The 20,169-nt window shown below is 29.9% G+C and overlaps 1 protein-coding gene across 2 annotated transcripts in view; it reads right to left on the bottom strand.

Moving 5' to 3' along the window:
- The window catches only part of LOC111675396 (protein espinas), a 97,632-nt gene extending 77,695 nt beyond the window's left edge, over nt 1-19,937 (bottom strand). Inside the window, exon 1 of one of the 2 annotated variants that reach the window (XM_046953797.1) lies at nt 18,876-19,937. The gene's annotated coding sequence lies outside the window, so the exon portion shown is untranslated. Of the gene's footprint in view, nt 1-456; nt 1,032-18,875 lie in introns of those variants that run through there. The other variant, XM_046953798.1, reaches the window with a different exon arrangement.
- Between the last annotated feature and the right edge of the window lie 232 nt (nt 19,938-20,169).

The following is a 20,169-nucleotide window of genomic DNA, read 5'->3' as shown; positions in this document are numbered from 1 at the left end:
TATGAAAATTCATCGAATTGTTGGAAAAATATTATAATATCTTAGTTCTTAGTTTATTTTAGGCTCATAACATTTTAGGTAATAGACCAATTTGGATTAAACTTATTTCTATTCTTTGTTTATAGAACCTGATTGCGCTGGAGGCTGTTTTCATATTTAACTTTCGATTGCCGTATTAATTTTAATAATATTTCGTATTATACGAATCTGAACATCATAATAAGTTGAAAATTTTCACTAATAATTTACCTTCATGAAGATCTTTTTTGTGAAAATCATTTCTATATTTTATTCGTTTAATACGCGAATCAATTAATTTTGAATTTATACCAAATTTTAACACAAACCAAAGTATTTATATCACTTCAACTCTTATTGTGACTAAAAGTGTGATATTATACTCTCAACAATTATTTTTAACAAAGCTTGATTTTGGAATTTTAACAACAGACTTACCATTTACTTTAATCCAAAATGTTCTTTTAGTGAGTGTGTAAATCCAAATTCCAGATAAAGTTATAATAGAACAATTCAATACAAACTTCACATAAATTTAAGTAAAATCACAAATATTTGCTTTTCTGCTTCGTTTTAAATATAATTTAAAGTATAAATTAATCACTTAATATCTTTAAGTGAATGTTATTTCTTAATTTAAAATTATTGTTGCTTTACTTATTTTAAAAAACACAATCACAAACAAACACGTGCAACAAGGATTTCAAAAGGAACGAAGACAAACAAGCGAGCAGACAAGTGTGTTAATAATAAATATTTGAAAATCACTTTCTTTTATTTGTAAATATCTTGTTTTCAGCAAATAAATATGTAATGCTAAATATTACACGAATTCATACATATAAATGCTTATGACGACTTAATTTTGAAATACATATGTACTTATTTAGCAAATGACACAGCAGCAATTTATAATATTAATCAAATAGAATTTAAGGAAAAATCGGCCGATATAGAACAAAATAAAATTTCCGCACTGTACGTAACGCAATGTTTTACGTTCAAACCGCAACTGATTTGGAAAAATCAACGAACAGCAGAAGGATGCGGCAAGTGCTTTGTTGACGTTGTTTGACAACAGTCCCAAAGGAGACATGTAGTCTGTGTGTGGTAAATTCTATATAGTCCATACCTTAAGCTTTTACAAACACTCACACACACACAAAAACTTCCACTACAGGACGATGGATGTGATGCACACACAAATTGTTTTTATTTTTCATTTGAACAAGTGGTGGAATTTTCATTTCATTCATAGAATCAATGTAAACAATTGAATGTTTGAGTGTTAAAAAGTTCGTAGGAAAATTGTTTGAAAAACAAAAATGTTGTAAGCAGTCAGGCGCATTAGTTAGTTCTCTTAACTTCCACAAATTCTTAAAATAAAATTGTAGTAGATTTTAAGAAATTTATGCATGTAGACGGTTTTATTTTAAATTCAACAAGTTTGATGGAATTACTTTTTGAAAAATCATAAACTCATTAAAGATTTAATCGTGATCCTTTAATATTTTTATAATTTTGAGGAATGCAATTATGCTATTTTAAACAAGTGAGAGTGTTATATTCAGCTGTGTCGAATCTTATATACCAACCATCAAATCGAATGCCTTAAAAGAAATGAAAATTAACTGAAGAAGACCTTATATGAGAGATAGGGTTAATAAATGACCGTTTTTTCATAAAAATTTTTACACAAATTTAGGTTCATACATAACATCTTTACATCGAATACCACTTTCCGACACTTTCGCATGAAAGTCGATAGGAAGATTTATGACCCTATAAATATTCACGTATTTTTAAGTCAGCAACGATCGTTAAAGTAATTTTCTTATGGACCAATCCCCAATACATTTGGTAGAGAGATTTTAACTCGTATAAAAAATATAATGATCGTTAAAGTACTTGTTTCATTTTGGGAAGAGTCTTTGCAGCAGATTATTCTGAATTTAACAAAGTATTTTCCCCTTATTCTTTCTTTCGGCATTGATTTTAATACTTGCATATCTGGCAAAGTGATTTAAAAAGACTTCATACAGAGTGACTTAATTTTTAAGACATAATTTCGAATGATCGCTGATTCTATAAATCTTAAAGTGGTAGAATATAAATCCCATATTAAGACCGATTAATTTCTTAATTATTTAAAAATAACATTCAACAATTCCATTCCTACAAGGTGATCATTCGAATAATTCGAACAATTTTTGTCGAATAATCGAATATTCGAATAATGTTTTAATGTTACCCTTATTTTATAATAATATTGAACAAAGAATTACGTTAATATTTTGTAAAACAAATAGTAAATAAAAAGATCCGCTAAAATTGAAACAAATCTTGTTTTAAGCTAATTATGTATGTTAAAGTCATATTCTGATGGGATTTTTACATGGGTAGGATTGATTATCGACCGTACATTTCGAATTTCCAAATTCGCAAAACCAAATGTGAAAACGATCGATTTCACAACTTCTTGGTGTTTTCGTTTTCATTTTCGAACACAAAAATTCGGAATCATTTCACATAAAAATAGTTTGGTGAAAGCAAAAGGAATCTACGTGTTCATTGCAAACAATCGCTTTTAAGTAAAATAAATCTTGATTTCATGAGAATTTAAAAAGTTGTGACAGCCAGAACATACATATATTATATTATGTATTTTCTGAAGTAAACCTATATATCGTTAACCTTAAATCGAAGACAGATAAAACCCATTTTCAATACCAAACAAACAAATTGTTCAAAATTTCATCTTTCTAGTTCTAGATCGTCTTAGATTCGAATAATGTGTAACAAACGAAATGAAAAATACAATATATCCCCCGAATATTGTTCGAATAATTGACAACCCTACTTTATACATATGTACTGAAATAAAAAACGGATCTGTCTTATAATATAACTGCGAATACTAGTTAAACATTTTTCCAATCAAACACACAAATAACTTTTGACTTTTTAAATTGCTTTTAAGATAAACATTAATTAACTTTAATTTGTTTTTTTCTGTTTCGATTTTCAATAAACACAAATGTTACGAAAAATATAAGATCTCAAGAAAACTTATAAAACTCTTGTAATAAACTGAACTGAATCACTTTCTTTCAAACAGTGAAGATTTTTTTTGTCAGGAAGTCCCCTAGACAGATATTTTCAAAATTTTTATTATTATTTTAAATGTCTTTAAGTGCACAAAAGAAAATTGCCGATTTGCACAAGTGCTACAAACACACAATCATTTAGAGAAAAGAATGCAAAAACAAGGGGTACATATTTGTTGGTCATGAGTGACAGAGTTGGTGGTGGGGGTGGATATGTGATGGTGACTGTAGCAATGACGATTTGCCTCACTACCCTTAAAATTTATTTGTTGATTCCTTTGAATTGCCATTTACTGTCAATATAAAGTTACCTAAAGGTGTTTTTTGTATAAGACACTAGAAATTCATTCATACTTTTACTTGTACTTCAACAATTTATTAACATTTTATTAGCCAACATTGAAAGGACCTTGTTAAGGGACAACAAAAATCAGTCTTAAAACACATAATTTTCTACCACTAAATATGTTTACGAGTATATTGTAAGAGGGCAATGATCCGTTAACTTATATGTGGGGTTTCCTTTTATAAGGGATACAATACTTTCTTTTCTCCTTAAACTCTGTTAAAAAGGACTTGCTATTGCAAATTGTCTGAATGGCATAGAAATTAATTTAAAAAGACTTAAAGTATATGTTTGGAAAGAAAATTTTATTACGTAAAACTAACCTTTATGAAGATAATACGAGCACTATATACAATGCATTTTTTTAAGCTAGAAAACTGTAACGTTTTGCAATGTTTTGTGGTAGAACTTAATAAATTTAATATCTAAATATTTTAATCCTCTTTTAAGTTTTTAAAAGACATTGAGATTATGTTATTTTGTATACTTCTTGTACACATAAAATAAATATTAGGGTGTTTCAGAAACAATAGTTTCTTACTTTTTTGATACCTTACATTTTGCGACTTATGTATATTTTTCAGAAAAATGTTAAATCGTTTCATGGAATAAGGGCTGATTTAAAAATATATGCGGGAGAATCCCATAAGGCCGATTGTACCCAGCACTTCAAAAGTAGCACTAAGCGAATTTCTTTACCTTTTGTGGAAGTGAAGTTAAAAGTTGTCATGTCACAAATATTTGGGGTACGAATTATTAATGCCAGATTTATTTGAGGCACACTTCTTAGACAAACATTAACCACTACAGAAAGATTTAAACGACATTTAAATTCCTTTTTTATTAATAAGAAATTTAACTCTTTCTCCATAATTATTGCAAGAGATATAATATGCTTTTCAATGTCGACACAACTTCCTTTTATCAACCCATAAATAAATTTAACATTTTTGGCTTTTGCAACTGAATGTGCAATAATTTTGTGGCTTTTGTTAAGTTTTCATTCCTTTTCATTTTTATAGGTATACTCAGTAACAACTTTTTCGGTTGTTTATTGTTTTTGGCAGCATTAAAAGCCAAAAACTTTTTAATCCCTTTGTGTGTTTTTGCAGCACAATAGAATTCGAAAGGAAATAAAAACATAAATTGCATTTAATATTATAGTTATAAGATGTTTGATATTAAAAAATATATCTAGTTAAACATTAGTGTTTAAACTGATCTCAGTAAATAAGAAAATTGCTTTTAAATATTGAAAAATACATAGATAAATGCTGAATTAGGATTATGCACCCGCTTATTTTCGGTTAAAAGAACAAATGATATATTATATTATTATGCTGTGCAAATAAATTTTACATTGCAAACTACAGACATTGGTGTATTTTTGACACCTTAGCAGCTTTGACATTTTAGATCAAAATTAGTAGTTTCAAAATTGTGGTTTTAAACTGCATATCTGAGATTGTTCCGTTGTCTTCTTCTGGCAACTTTGGCATAACATGGCGGGTATTTCCTTTTCCACTGTCTAGCTTCTCCTTTCTTGGAGCTTCTTTTGAGATAACCTTATCATTAATGTTGATTTCGCCGACGTGGTCATCTTCGGAATATCTGGTTTGTCGTTGTCACCCTTACTCTGAGGATTCTGACTTGAGGTTCCTTTGAGTGAAGTAAGGCTTGGCTTCGACTATGTATTAGAAGACGGTGAGCTCTTTTTCTCCTTAGGTTTATTCTCAGTTATCAACTCCTTGGGAGACCTGATCCTTCTTGTGATCTTGTGAGAGAGTCCGATTATTCCTTTGGAGTGTAGTGAAATTAACTAACTATTATTTCCTGAAGCATCTTTTTCAACTTCCACCTCTGTGCTCCAGAAATTCTTTTCTTAGTAATAGGTTACTCACATGTTTCTTCATTTGCTCAATTTTATCCTTTTTGGGATTTGCTATAATGATGTTGTTTTTATCATCTGAGGATTCAGAGTCCTTACCTATATTTAAAGGTTAAGGTAGCTTAGAGCTTTCTCCGAGTACATTCTTCTCTTTTACCCCTATGTTTTTGCCAATGGCATGTTGTATACTTGACGCAATGTCCACCACGGAGACCAAGGTACCAACCTCTGTAGTATTTTGCTCACGATTGCGAGGACACGTGACTCGCGAATAGAGCTACTGGGTTATTCAGGCCCTACACCGTAACTTTTATCTTTAATGTTTGTATTTTCATGTTTTTGGTCCACGGGAAATATAATATTTCTATGTGGTGGATAATCTGCTGTCCCTCAGCTTAAGTAACTCGAAGCTGGGAGAGACAGATGGTCCATCACCACCTCTTGTTCGCCACCCGACGATGCGCTCGGTAAGAAAAACTGAATTTTAACAATTCTGATTCATCAATGTTGGAGAGTGTCTCAGTTTGAAATGAGGATATATGTTACATCAAATCCGATGAAATACACCTACATCTGGTGTGAACGCCCTAGGGCAACAGCATCTAGGGATATAATTAGCTGGATTTATTTCAGTGGCCACAAAAACCTGCTGTGATAACATTCAACAACAACACACTCGACCATGAAGGAAAATCGCCGATAAATTAAAGATTCCGGTTAATTTTGTGTTTTATTTTACAAATTATGAAACTCTTAATAGTTTTATTATTTCACCTTGGTAGTTTTTGGAACGTTTTATTGAAACTTTGGTAGGAACAATGAATTGTGAGTGGCAACGCTACACCTTATTTACAATTTTATATACCTTGCACTTCATTCTTCAAATGTTGATATTATTATGATCGAGAAATTTTTTGGATATAATAAGTATAATGTGTGAGGAGGACTAACACTTGATTTTTTTAAAAGGTTGTAGTGATTTTAGTGGAGCAAAAATAACACACATCAATAATAAAGTTAAAAATCATTCTTTGGATGGATGTATACTACATCAAATTATGTCATTTTCAGGAAGAAAATGGTTTAATGAATGTATTATTTTTTATTGTTCAGAAACCCAGTTTCTGAATCTCATTCCTAAGAATTTTCCAATCAGTGTTAGTCGGGGATGTTATATCCGAAATAACATCATTTCCAATATACTTAGATCTAACTTCGATGAATATCTGACTTTGACAAAGAAAGTACTATAGATTTTTACTATTCTCTCCACGTTCTTTACATTCGTTTGAATACGCTCGGCCAATTTTGTATAGATGTGCTCGTAATCCTGCCTGTCCACTCAAAATACCTACCATCATTTTACTTTAGACTTGCTAATTTTGAGAAGATCTTTTGCCTTGTTTTCATCAGGGTCACCCCATAGGATGTTTGTGATTCTACCCACGTTTCATTATTCCAAGAGGCCTTATGGAATTTTTTCATTAATATTAATTCAGCTTTAGTTGCGTCGTTCGTCAGGTTAGCTACCTCGAGATAAATTAAATTAGTTTCGTTACCGACTACTCCCGAGTTACCTGATGTTTACCTTACATTTGGGAAAGTATTCAGTTAAATATTTCTAAAAATTAAATACAGTCTTAAATTAAATTCCAACACCTGATATTGCCCTAATTGCTCAATTTTAGTTCAAAGATTATCAAAATCATGTAAATGACTTGTAATTACTAAACAACTCTTAAAAGACAATTACATACCATCTGAATTACTTGGAATGAGTCTGGTAATAACTAACAAATAATATATTATAAAAATATTTACTTTTCAGTTTGCGTTATATCGTCGACAGTTTTTTTTGCAAATTTGATTGCTTAACTCCCTATTTTCAGGCTATCGTAGTACTTACCTAACACCCTATTTGTAAGTGAGCGTAGAAAGTACTTGGCTCATTTGTCATCAACGTGTTAAAATAATGATATAAAATGCTGCTGACCCAAAATCGTATTGTAGAGTATCATACTGTCGATTTTGACACACAATATTATTTATATACTTAACTTATTTTCCTTTGTTCTTGTTTTCAATTTCTGAAGACATGTTGTTATATACATGGAGGTCGTTAGTCCCATGTCCACAATGTCTACATATTCCGATCTTCTACCACCTTTTTCATTTGATTGTCTTCTTGAAGTTTCTTCTTGTTCTTCATTTCTAAACACCATTTATCCAACTCAAATGTCTGCATTTTTTTCGTATGTCGTTTTCATATTCCCATTATTATTATATTCTTATTCCATTAAGAGTACGAAATACAATAAAAAGTTATTTTTTGCGTTTTCCAGCACAAGAAAGTTTTTTTCATCTGGTTCTTTTTTCATCCGAATTGTCATCACACATGTGTGTTGGCCATGCCTTAAGTCTCTATGTTAAATGAACATTAAAAACCTGTTGAAATGACTTTGACATTCTTCAACATGCAGTTTTTTTAACGTTAAATTTTTTACTGCCACTGATGTGTTGATCTTAAGCCAGGGAATTCCAAATTGAAGAATTAGAAAGAAAGATGGTGAAAATCTCTTGTCAATTTTTCGAACTAGTTTCATCAGATTTTATATAATTAAAGGTTTATAAAACAAAGTTTTATTATCATTTTGCAAATTTAATTTTCAACATCGAATAACGATAAATTACTAAAACATCACAAACTAGACCCTTTTTAGAAAGTGTATCACATTTTACACCCAAAACTTCATTTTATATAAATTTTATCCTACAATTTTAAATAGCTTTTCTTAAAAATATATACATAGTATGTACGTATGTATACTTAATACAAATTTTAAAAATACGTTTTTTAAATGGTCAAGCTCATAAACGTTTTCACAAGACCCAAAGCTATTCTACATGGAATCAGTAAATCGCCACATTTTTAACAGATTGTGACCACCTGAAGAAACATTTGCAAAAACTATTTACTAATGTTGTATTTATTTTTATGGAGAATTGAAAGTTCTGGAAAAGTTTTTTTTTGTTACAATCAAAGAAGCAGGAGCACCATCGGAACTGAACATCAGCAGCTAAATGTTTGATTTGAATTCAATCAAAATGATTATAAAATAACAAACCAAGTGTATGTTCATTGTCTACTGGCAAGAAATTAAGGTAAAACACAAATCAAGTCAAAAAGACATCATATTGCCAGTTAGTGTGCGAATGTTTATTAGGGTGGAGATAAATACAAAATTAACTTCAAATGATTCATAAAGTCAACATTTTGGTGATTTTCAATACTTTAGCGTAGTTTTGGACTCTAAGAGAAGAATGTGTAAAGGGTAGAACCCAGCAAAAGAATTGTAATGACTTGATGATTGTAACCACTTACCTATTAACATACATTTCAATGAATACTACATATCATCCTGCATACCTACATAGAACGTCTTATTATTAATAAATTACATAAGTACTTTAAAATTCAATTTTTCAAACTAATTATATAATAATTTGACTAATTATTTTAATTACTTGTAAGCGATTGTTGTATGTACCTGCCTCCAATGACATTACCGTGTTAAAATAATAATTGAAATAGTAATGTGTTCCATACACATTTAGTTTTTACCCATTTGGTATTGAAAATTTAAAAATATTGACTTGGGCAACATCCAAAAGAGAAAATGGGCTACATATACTATTCTTCCAGATGACAGGAAAATCAGTGCAAAATAGGATTTTGGCTGGGAAATTTTCACGAGTATGTTATTATACCAAAAAACGAAAGAACAGTAAAGTCTCCTTTCAAATCCTAAAATAATTCAGATAATTCGTTGTCACATGATAAATACATGAGCGTAATATCTAAATCCCCCGAGCCAAAAGATTGTTTGCTCCGAGCATTTTGTCACCTTATTTTTTTATAGTCACAAATATTTTTTATAAACTTTAATTAAAATCTTTTACAAAATATAGCTTATTGAGCCGAAAAAGTCACATTTATTATACGTCATTGTTAAGCATTATGTAACCAAATTTTATGAGAATCAGTTTATAAAAATAGATGGTGTTCTTTCAATAATTATAGTTTTCAATAATTATAGGACGTTGGTAGAACATTGTCAAAAAAATCAAATTTCTATTAGATTCACTGTTAGAATATACTCGACCAAAAGATAACTTTGGGAAGATCTAAACCAGAAAATATTATCAGAAGATCAAAAACCTAGAATAAAAAGTGCAAACGTAAAAACTACATACGTATATAACTTAAAAATAATGAAATCTTCATTCTAACATTAGAAATACATAGGAGTTTTTATAGAAAATAGATCTTTTATTTTTATAGAAAATATATCTTTTAGGGTTTCGTAAAGTTTTGAAAAAATAAAATTGAAAACTGCCCTAATGTTAACAGTTTATATGTTTGTAATAATGTAAGAATATCTACAAAACATACATACATACTACTACGTACTAAACACTGCTGCAATTAGGGCTAATAGGGACCGCTCATTATAAAGGGGACATTAGTTAATCGTCAAATATTTATGTTTCCTTTGTATTGCACTGCAACTTTTTGTCTAAATTACGAAGATACGCAGAATCTTTTAAAAGATTATTTGCTTGTTGAAATTGTTTGAATTTTTTCAACTCTAAATTCTATAAGTTTTGAGTGGATATTTTCATGGCCAGAATAAAATAATCACAGGTTGTGCGAGTATAATCAATCCATCAACTATTTTAGTCATTATAAATATTTATTTCTGAAGGCAGTTAGTTAGTTAGTTGGAACTTTTGTAGACAAAGTTGTGTGCTGCATGTGAATAATGACAATAATCCAGGCTTAATGATTAAACATTTAAAACGCATTACATCTGGTCCACTACCTTATTGACCCTTTTCGACAGAATGATAAATGCGAGGACAGACGAAAACGAACAATGAAGTCATTGTATTGATATTTTTTTTCATTTCACAATCAAAGAAAACCCAAATTCATTTCAATAAATTTACAAGAACAATCCCACTGCAACGTAAAATCAAGCTGAAAACTACAAAACAGTTGCTTAAAATGATAAACGTATGATACATTTTTATATACATATGTAGTTTGTCCTATCTAGGCTAAACTCTTAAAAACACACAAAGGTTATAGGGAAATACATTAACCCTAAATGTAAGAATGTACGTCCAATTATATCAGTCACTATACATATAACACGATTTTGTTTGAAATCAATGCATAACATTTCCATTCGGCACATTTAAATTTGAAAATCCGCAACAGCAGCACAAACGGAATAAAATAAGAAATAAAGAAAGAACAAACGATTGAACGAACGAACGAAAAAGTTAAGTTAACAACTTAATTGGATTTGCATGTAATTTAACTGTTTGGATTGGCGGAACAACAACAGAAAAATCGACAGTTGTTGTAAAGTGTTGGCACTTGATCAGAGATAAGAAAATTAAGAAAACAAAAAGAATAGTCATTCGTATCTACCCCTCTTGCCACAATTTGTGTACATATATTTATGCACTTTTATGGGAAACAACCTGAATTTGTTAACCCATTTTGAATGTAAATGTTTTTTTTTATTGGTATACTATTATTAGTAATAGTTTGGAAATTATATAAAATGAACTTTATCTGATGCACAGGGCTACTTCGATGGACAATGCCAAAATCACTTTTAATTTTTAGAAACTATATGTCATTTTGGAGAAAATATATCTCCAAATGATATATATTCATGTGTAGTTACTGAACCTTACAGCGTAATCAGGTTGAAGACCATAAATTGGAGTAATTACACTATGATTTACAATATTATTGAGAGCTATTTAAATAACAGTTTTAAAACGTTGCTTTGCAGCAAAATTTATCCAAAAGTAATGAAATTAATCTTTACCGGTGATATAAACCGAATTCATTATTGCTCGATTTTTGGTCAAATTGATATCAAAGACAAATTTTCATTCTGTTTTGAAATAAAAAGCTATATCATATATCTATAAAAAAGTCATAGATCTAAACATATGTATAATTATTACACCGATTCACTAAAAATGGCGCTGGAGTTCCCCCTCCGAAATTTTTCACAGAGAAATCTTTATTTAAAAAGTAATATTGCCGCAAAGTGTTAGTACTTACTTTTTTTGGAGCCTCCGAGCATTCGCTCGTATCGACTTCTAATAGTGAAATTATGTTGTATTTTAACGTCAATTACTCAGCAAAAATATTGTAATGACTCGTACTTTACAACAAACTTTTTAATGACTTTAACATATCTACAGTCATTACTAGACTGTATATGTATTATACTAATACTTAAAGTATAATGTATTATACTTTTCAGCCTTGTCATATTATTTGCGATCGTTGTTTTATATCCTACACCACTATAGTGGGTGAGGAGCTACTGATGTTTATAACTCCCAAAAATACCAACATTAAATAATTACTTTTATCAATCGGCTTAGATTCACTTTTTGAGCCAATTTAGTTATGTCTATCCGACGACATATGAGCATTTCCTTCGTGATGAACGTGACGGTCGTACGTTTTAAAGAGATGAAAAATATATATGTTCATATATATTTTTTAAAAATTCTTGTATTTTTATATAGGACCTCAATAGCTCTATAACTGGCCGGAAGAAGAAATTGAAAGATCTTAATTGCCCTAAGATATAAGTAGTTTAAGTGCGTGACGCGATTTGACAGAAATAGAAGTTGCTTATTTCTTTTTCGACAAAAATGTAAAAATCTGCGAGTTTCACCTGGCTATTTGGTTAAACCCTTTTTTATTGTAATTTGGAATATTTATTGATTATTTTTCAGCTTTTAGAACTAAAAAATAGTTTTCAGATTTTTTTGTTTTGTTTTTGATGAAATTTGCAATATTATTGCAAATTAATTAGTCCATAGATTTATTTTGGACGGACATTGTAGAAAGTTTTTAGAATCGGAGAAATATTTCGACTATTTAATAACATTTTAGTTAAAAATAGCTCCCGTATAAGAATAATTTAAGAATTAACATTAATTAACATAAAACTTTTAAAAATGCTTATATCACTATAAAATTCAACACAAATAATTTTAACATACACAAAAATTGTTCAAAGTTTTATGTTAATTAACATTAATTAACATAAAACTTTTAAAAATGCTTATATCACTATAAAATTCAACACAAATAATTTTAACATACACAAAAATTGTTCATCCTAATTTTTTTTTTAAATTCGTCAATGATTAGGCATAGCTTCCATACAAAGCCCACATTTGACATACCCATAACTTGGATCTATAACTAAAATTTCGCCATCCTGATAATACAAACACACAAAAACTTCCAAATGTACAACTACTGACCCTTCTGATGATAATACAATGATTGGTCATAACGCTCATATAAAGCCGATATCCTAAAATCACTTTTTTCCATACATTACTTAAAAATATCATTTGTTGAATTTCTGTGCTTTTTCTTCCACTTATCAACAAAAAAAATTATAACTATCACCTAATCGAATAAATTGCATAAATATCACATCTTTTTAAATAACAATATTTCACAATTCGAAGGTTGCACTTTAGAAAATTTATATAATGTGACGTGACAGACTTTGAAATTCTATAAAAAATAACCCCGCTTAGAATTATTATTTTTTTTTCTTTTAAATTGAGTTTTATATACTAAACTTGATTTAGATTCAAAGTTTTGAATACTTCTGAATACCAACTGAAAAGTTATCGGGTTAAATCCTGTTTCAACGTGACGAACGTGACATTTATCTTTTTATATTTGTATGTTTTAAGATAACTATTAATTCAACAAATGTTTTCCGATAAAAGTCCATTTAAATATTAGCCTTTAAAATAATAAAAACTATCAAAAGGAAATGCTACTAAAGATGGAAAAATATGCCTGAAATATTACTGTAACTTTTAATTCCAATTTCTCATCATAGTGGTTAAGAAAAGCTTTGGGGTCTTTAATATAATAAAATTTGAATCTTTTTCTATAATAATAGAAGTTGAAATTTTATTTTTGATGACTTTTAGTTTTTGAGCCACGGTGAACTTTTCGGTGGAAATGCCCATATTTAAAAATATCTTAAAAATGATACCAAATTTTATTTTATTAATTATTTAATTTTAAATTCCCGTAATCTAGATAAATTTTATTACAAAACCCGTTTTCTTGGAAAATGAAAAACTGCGGGAAGAGGAAAACATTATTTATACTTAGTTCAGAAAGTGCATAATTTAATAGTTAATGCCAAACTTATTGTAAAAATAATTCTTATTGTATTTGTATACTATCAAATACAAGGTTCGATAGCAGATTTGAGAAAGTTAAAAGTCTTATTTAAGATATATAAAAACGTAGTTCTATGCAGCATAAGGGCATAAGGATATCCATCACATTTTAATTATATAACAAACCATTTTCGTATTTAATTTAAAAACATTAAAATCAGAAAAAATACATATAGTATGAAAAGTAAACTTACCTTGAAATAATTTGCTCAAAAGTTAATATAAATGCCACCAACTATGAGTCTGCAACATGAAATTGACACTTCCAAAAGGGGGGCTTAAACAAAGGCTAAAATAATCTATTTAGTTTACATTGTATTGACGAAAGGCGGCCTCTGGTAACTTAAAAGTTTCAGTTGCCACAAACTGAGAATGAAGAAGACTTAAAATACCATAAATTTATGACAATTTAAACTGTGATTTTCACGCTTTAATTGCCACATGGCCACAATAACAAAGTGGCATGTTCACAATACATTCGTTCATATTGTATTTGTATTCTACCACACTGAAAAATGTCTTTGGACAAATAGATATTTATAAGAAATTGTAGTTTGATCATCACCGGGCAATTTTACAACATTACCATTGTTGAGAATTATTGTGAAATCCTAAAATTCATAAGACTCTACATGAACATTAAAGCGAGTGCAACGAATTGTTTTATGTTTTTTTCTTTTAATTTGTTGAGTAATTTCCACTTGAAGGGTTGCCAAATTGCAATCAATTGTTATAATTTAATTAAATGTATAACTCCATGGCGAAACTGATAAAGTAAAATCATTTCAACAGCTGAAATTTAGCCCGAAGCTGTCAAACTCCATATCAAGGTATATATAATTATATATAATTTTATAAGGTAGTATCATAGGCGAATTCAGAATACCAAACGAATTCGAATTGGCTATCAGGGAAAATTTTAAAAAACGGCTGACAAATAAATCTGAGAGAATTTCTATTAAACATAAAATGTTTATAAATTTGAATCTGTTTATATATATTTTTTTGTGATGCTTAAACATTTAAAGCTTAAAATACACAAAAATATGCCCTAATCACACAATTTCACTTCAGTCACAAGTTGTACATATACGCAATGAAATCAGTTTGACATTAACAAAATGAAAACAAAGTTTGACATTTACAAAATTTAAACAAAGTTTGACATTAATTATACACCTTGGTGAAAAATGAACATAGTCACAAAAAACAATCAGCTGTTCTGATAACACTACCTTATAATTAATATATCTTGCTCCATATAAAAAATTCTCTCTCATGAATATGCCGCAAAATGAAATGACTTCATATCTTTCATTGAAATATGTATTTATGCTACAGAATGCAACCCTGCTCAAGTTAAATATGCCCTTTGTTTTTGATGATTTAGGTAAACAATTACCGATCGTAAAGCCATTAGGCCAATTTGTCCATAAAATTTTTCGTTTGATTATTGCCCCTTTAGCAGAAATAATAAAGTCTTCGTCTTTTTACTTTAATAAAAACTAAATTTTAAGGATTTCTTTTTTCATACCTTAATTAACACTGTTGATTAAAAACAATCTTTTCAATTTATTTTGTTGATGAAGCGGATATTTTCGAGAAAGGAATTATTTTCTTCTGTTTCTACGAAACTGTATTCATCCATCATTAAGTTAATTTATCATTCTTAATAAAATCATTGTAAATACTTTTTTATTTTCAGAATGGGATGAACAGTGGAATAAAACTATTACATTTTTTAAGTAAATTTTAACAAGAGATTCTCCTTTTAGAGTTACGTGATTCTACGTTTCAACAAAATTTGTCGGATCTTTAATAATTTGTGTTAAAAAAAATTGGTAAAACTTTAGTGTCCTAAGTTAAAACTTTAGACTTCTTTTTTAAAAACATAACAAGATCGCAGTCTTTAAGTTCACCATCTATAAATGAATGTAATTCGCTTCGTTTCACTATTAGTATAAACTATATGCTTTCTAGGAAATCTTAACCTACCGGCAAAAAATTGAAACAGTGCAGTGAATCCCTCGAAGAACTTCACTTAAAATTGTTAAGAGAATTTCAGTAGAGAAATGAAAGAGAAACCGAACATGTCCGTAAAATACTTACGACCACATATAGAACCTACCCAGCAAAAACTCGGTAATGGGTTGTACTTTCATAACCACTTACTTTTCAATGACTACTATTTACCGTCTTCATAACTTAAAAGTACTTTAGTAATGACTTACATATAACGTGTTATAGCAGTACTTTATTTTCGAGTGATTTACGAAATTCTACATTAATTCATAATAAAATAATTTTGAATGATTGATTTCAAATATTTTTCGCTATGTTCGACTGTTGATTCAAAAAAAATCTATAAATATAATTTTAATATGTTGGGGTAAGTTTTCTTAGTAAGCAAAAGAATTCTTTAAAAGTTTCATACTAAGTATTCGCGTAATGGGAACAAGTTAAAATGTTTGAAGATAGAATTGTATTTGCATCTGGAGTCCTCTTGTCATTAAAATTGTGAAAAATTAAATAATAATTTTTGAAGCTTACTAACAGAAAGATAATTAAACAAGTAATATTTCTATATTCGGTTGTGCCGTATCTTATATACCATTCACCAAGTATGTTTTAAAAAACTGTTTTTATTTATGTCACACATGTCACACATAACATACACACAAACAAATAAAAACTGTAGCAGAAAGAAATATTAACCGTTGTACTGTAATACCACCGTTAAACTGTATTACCACCCTCAAACAAATATGAGCTGTATTATCAACATATTACTGCTTTATGTCCTTGTTCTTGTTATACCCTTCACCTTCGTGAGAACAGAACAGCATCCAAACACACAAAAAAACACAGCTGAATAAAACCAAATACATTTCCACACGTACATGTACATCTTTATCCAATTCACAATGTTGTTGTTGCTTTTTTAACAAAACATGAAAAAAGTGGCTTTTTTGATGAAATTTTCATAGTTTGTCTCGGATTTTTGCTCATATCTCCGTTATTTATAGATCGATTTTGCTGATTTTAAATAGCGATCTTCTCGAAAGCATGTCTAACTAAATTATTGAAGATTCGGATCTCGCCGATATCTGGGGACCTCTAAAAACTGATTTCAACAGACAGACAGACGGACATGGCTTAATCGACTCCGCTATCTATAAGGATCCAGAATATATACACTTTATAGGGTCGGAAAATTTAATTATAGAAATTACAAACGGAATGACAAACTTATATTTACCCTTCTCACGAAGGCGAAGGGTATAAAAATATGTTTCTATTTATTATTTTTAGAAATATTAAGTTTTAGAGAATTTTTGCATTTATACCTACAATCATTAATTTTGTCATTCAGTTTAGCCTTGTCCGTTTGTCTATTAAAAGATCATTAAGGCCTCGCCAATTTTACCTTACTCCCATACATCTGGCATAGGTATACTAATAAAATAATGTAACTATAAGGGCAGTGTCACACCTTCAATATTTATCATGATATTTGCTGTATTGTGATATGTATTGAACGTGTAGCATGCAATATTGATGGATCATGTTCCATATGTTAAAACAATTTTCTGAAATCCGAAATTAGTAGAAATATTTATAACGATTTCGCGATAAATATTGAACATGTAACATGCTTTGTGATATCAATTACGTTTTCTTTGTAAAAAAAAGATATACAATACTTTTATAAAAGAATTACTTTTTTCCAAACATGTGTTAATTCGGGATTCGTGCATTCATTTAATCTGAAACAGTAAATACTTTTGTTTCCACACTTTTACATTTAAAATCAAAACTTGATTTCATATAATAAAACCTATTGATAATGACTTCTTGAAGTCCCTATTTATAATAATTTCTTAAAGTACATATTTGTAATGACTTCTATAAGTCCCTATTTGTAAGCGAGCGTGGTAAGTACTTCTTAAACTCCCTATTTGTAAGCAAGCGTAGAAGTTCTTACCTCCAATGACATCACCGTGACAAAATAATAACTTAAAATTAGGGATGCCAATCAGGACTGATTTTTAAAAATACCGGGATTCGAGCATTTGCCAAGCTATCAGCAATATATTTCCGGTAATATATCGTGTCCTCTTACCCAAATAAGAGAATTATCATCTCGCCATCTTATTAACAGGTTGACTGGCAATATGGATTCTGATATACCCTTACTTGATAGTATCAATGCCTATTTATTGCCCTTTTTATACCTTTCACCACTTTAGTGGGTTTGACCCGAGTACCGAAATGTTTAAAATTTTATGATCCTGCTTATTTTTAATCAATAACTATTAAAATTCTCTTATTTAATATTTTATATAATGTATAAATTTAGCGGAAAAACACTTAAACTTCGGGATTTTAAAATCCCGAAAATCCCCGGGATTTCATTTTTAAAAATCCTGGTTTTCGGTACTTTCAAATTACGAAAATCCCGGGATTATCCGGAATCGGGAATTCCCGTTTGGCATCCCTACTTAAAATGCTAATGATTTTGAATTTCAAGTCATTTTCTGAAGGGGAGTTTGTATGGGGGCTACAAAAATCGGTATGTAGCATCGTTTAAAGTTCTATAAACCAAGTTTGGCTGAACATTAGAACATTAAACTTAATTTTGATCCCAAAAGCCCTATTCGGGGAGGACGGTTGCATGAGGGCTAGGTGAAATAATGAACCAATTTCAACAATTTTCAATAGCGTTCATTCTTGGGCGAAAAAGAAGACTATCCCAAGTTTCATCGAGATATCTTGAAAATTACGACAGACATAAGGACGGAACCAGAAAGAAAATTATATCCTGAAATGTTCGAAGTACAAGAAGTTGAAGTGCTTTACGTAAACACCTGCCTTGGCGACATTTTTTAAGAAATTTTGATAGAATAATAACAAAATCGATTTTTGTTAGATGGCATCTCTATATTATAGTTAAAATTACTTCCCTTCAGCAATGTACCGATTCTTTAGCGCCGCAATATTTTGCACACTTGCGGCATGATTAAAATGAAGTGGCGAAGGCGGTACACAAGTTACCAGCGTTTTACACGTCCGGTATATTGTATACTTTTGTAACAATACGCATTTGTAATTATTTTTCGATATTCTCACATCTTAACAAAAGGTAAAAACTTAAAATAAAAAATATTTAGAATTCTACTCTGCCTACCGTTTGTTTTAAAGCTGCATACATATGGTTGGATTGAATAACTCAGATTAGCCGTAGTCGTCATCATCGCCTTATGCAACGCGAAAGTGGGTTTTACTGTTGTTGTTGTTGTGGTATACGAAATAGCAACTGTGTGATTGTTGGCGACTACTTACTTGAACCTGAGATACGCTCGCATCGTTTCGTATCGTAATAAATGTATCGCATTTAGATGTTTTGTTTTGGTTTATATTTCTCTTTTTAGGGTTTTAAGTAATTTATGAGCCCTTTAGGGGCAACAACACATTTCACAACAAAAATTAAACACAATTCACTTTTGACTCTCCATCTATATTGATGATAAACATTCTACTACGAATGGGAAGACAGACATACGATGTATTGGCATTGATACTCTCGCACTTTTGCAACAGAGGACTTTAATTTAATGTGAATTTATTTTTTATCTTAATTTTTAATTTTCTTAACTTTGTTTTGGTTTTAATTCGTTTATTAAACGATAAGACACTGAACATTCAGATGCAATGACTGCTACATCTATGGGCTGGCTGGGGCTTGGCCAGATTGTTTGCTTCACTGAACACTTCAGCACTTTTCACTGCTGTTTTAAAACGGACGTTTCTTCCATTTCATCCATTTGTAAATGTATGTTTGTGTATTAGTGAAATGCCAAATCTAAGGGCATTTTCAATATATTGATTCTACCAATTCATAAATCGAACGTATTGTTTAAACGATGATTTTTATTTTCAAGATTAATTTAAGTGAGTGGAAGGTAGATCACATGCATGCATGTGATCTTGTTCTCATTATTTATTGATTGTTGTTTTTGTTTGTAATTTGGATGCGTTGCACTCGTTTAAGTTTGTATATATTTTGGGATTTTGTTAAATGCGTTTGCGCGCGTTGCAGGAGCCAACTCAATCTATTCGCGTTGAGTATCAATTTTGCACTGTTTTTGTCATGCTCACAATCATTTTGTTGTGGCCTTAAGTCTGGACATATTTTTTTTTTGTGGAGCACTTTACGCGCGGTGCGCTCACCTAAAGTAACAACAAACAAAATATATATGATATCGGTGTATCATGCCGCATGACAGCCTACCTTCAACATCAGCAACAGCCATGCAACGGCAACGACAACAAACAAGAACTAACAAACAACATACGAATGGAATATTGCAGCATGTGGCAAAACATGATTGTATGTCCATTTACACTGGTTTTCATTGTATGCCCCATTGTTGCTGCTGCAGTTGTTGTTGTTGTTTGTTGGTGGTGTTTTTCTTGCTAGT

Source organism: Lucilia cuprina, chromosome 6 (assembly GCF_022045245.1).
Source record: "Lucilia cuprina isolate Lc7/37 chromosome 6, ASM2204524v1, whole genome shotgun sequence".
Lineage (NCBI taxonomy): Eukaryota > Metazoa > Arthropoda > Insecta > Diptera > Calliphoridae > Lucilia > Lucilia cuprina.
The sequence above is the reverse complement of the archived record's forward strand: the minus strand, read 5'-3'. Positions and strand labels throughout refer to the sequence as shown.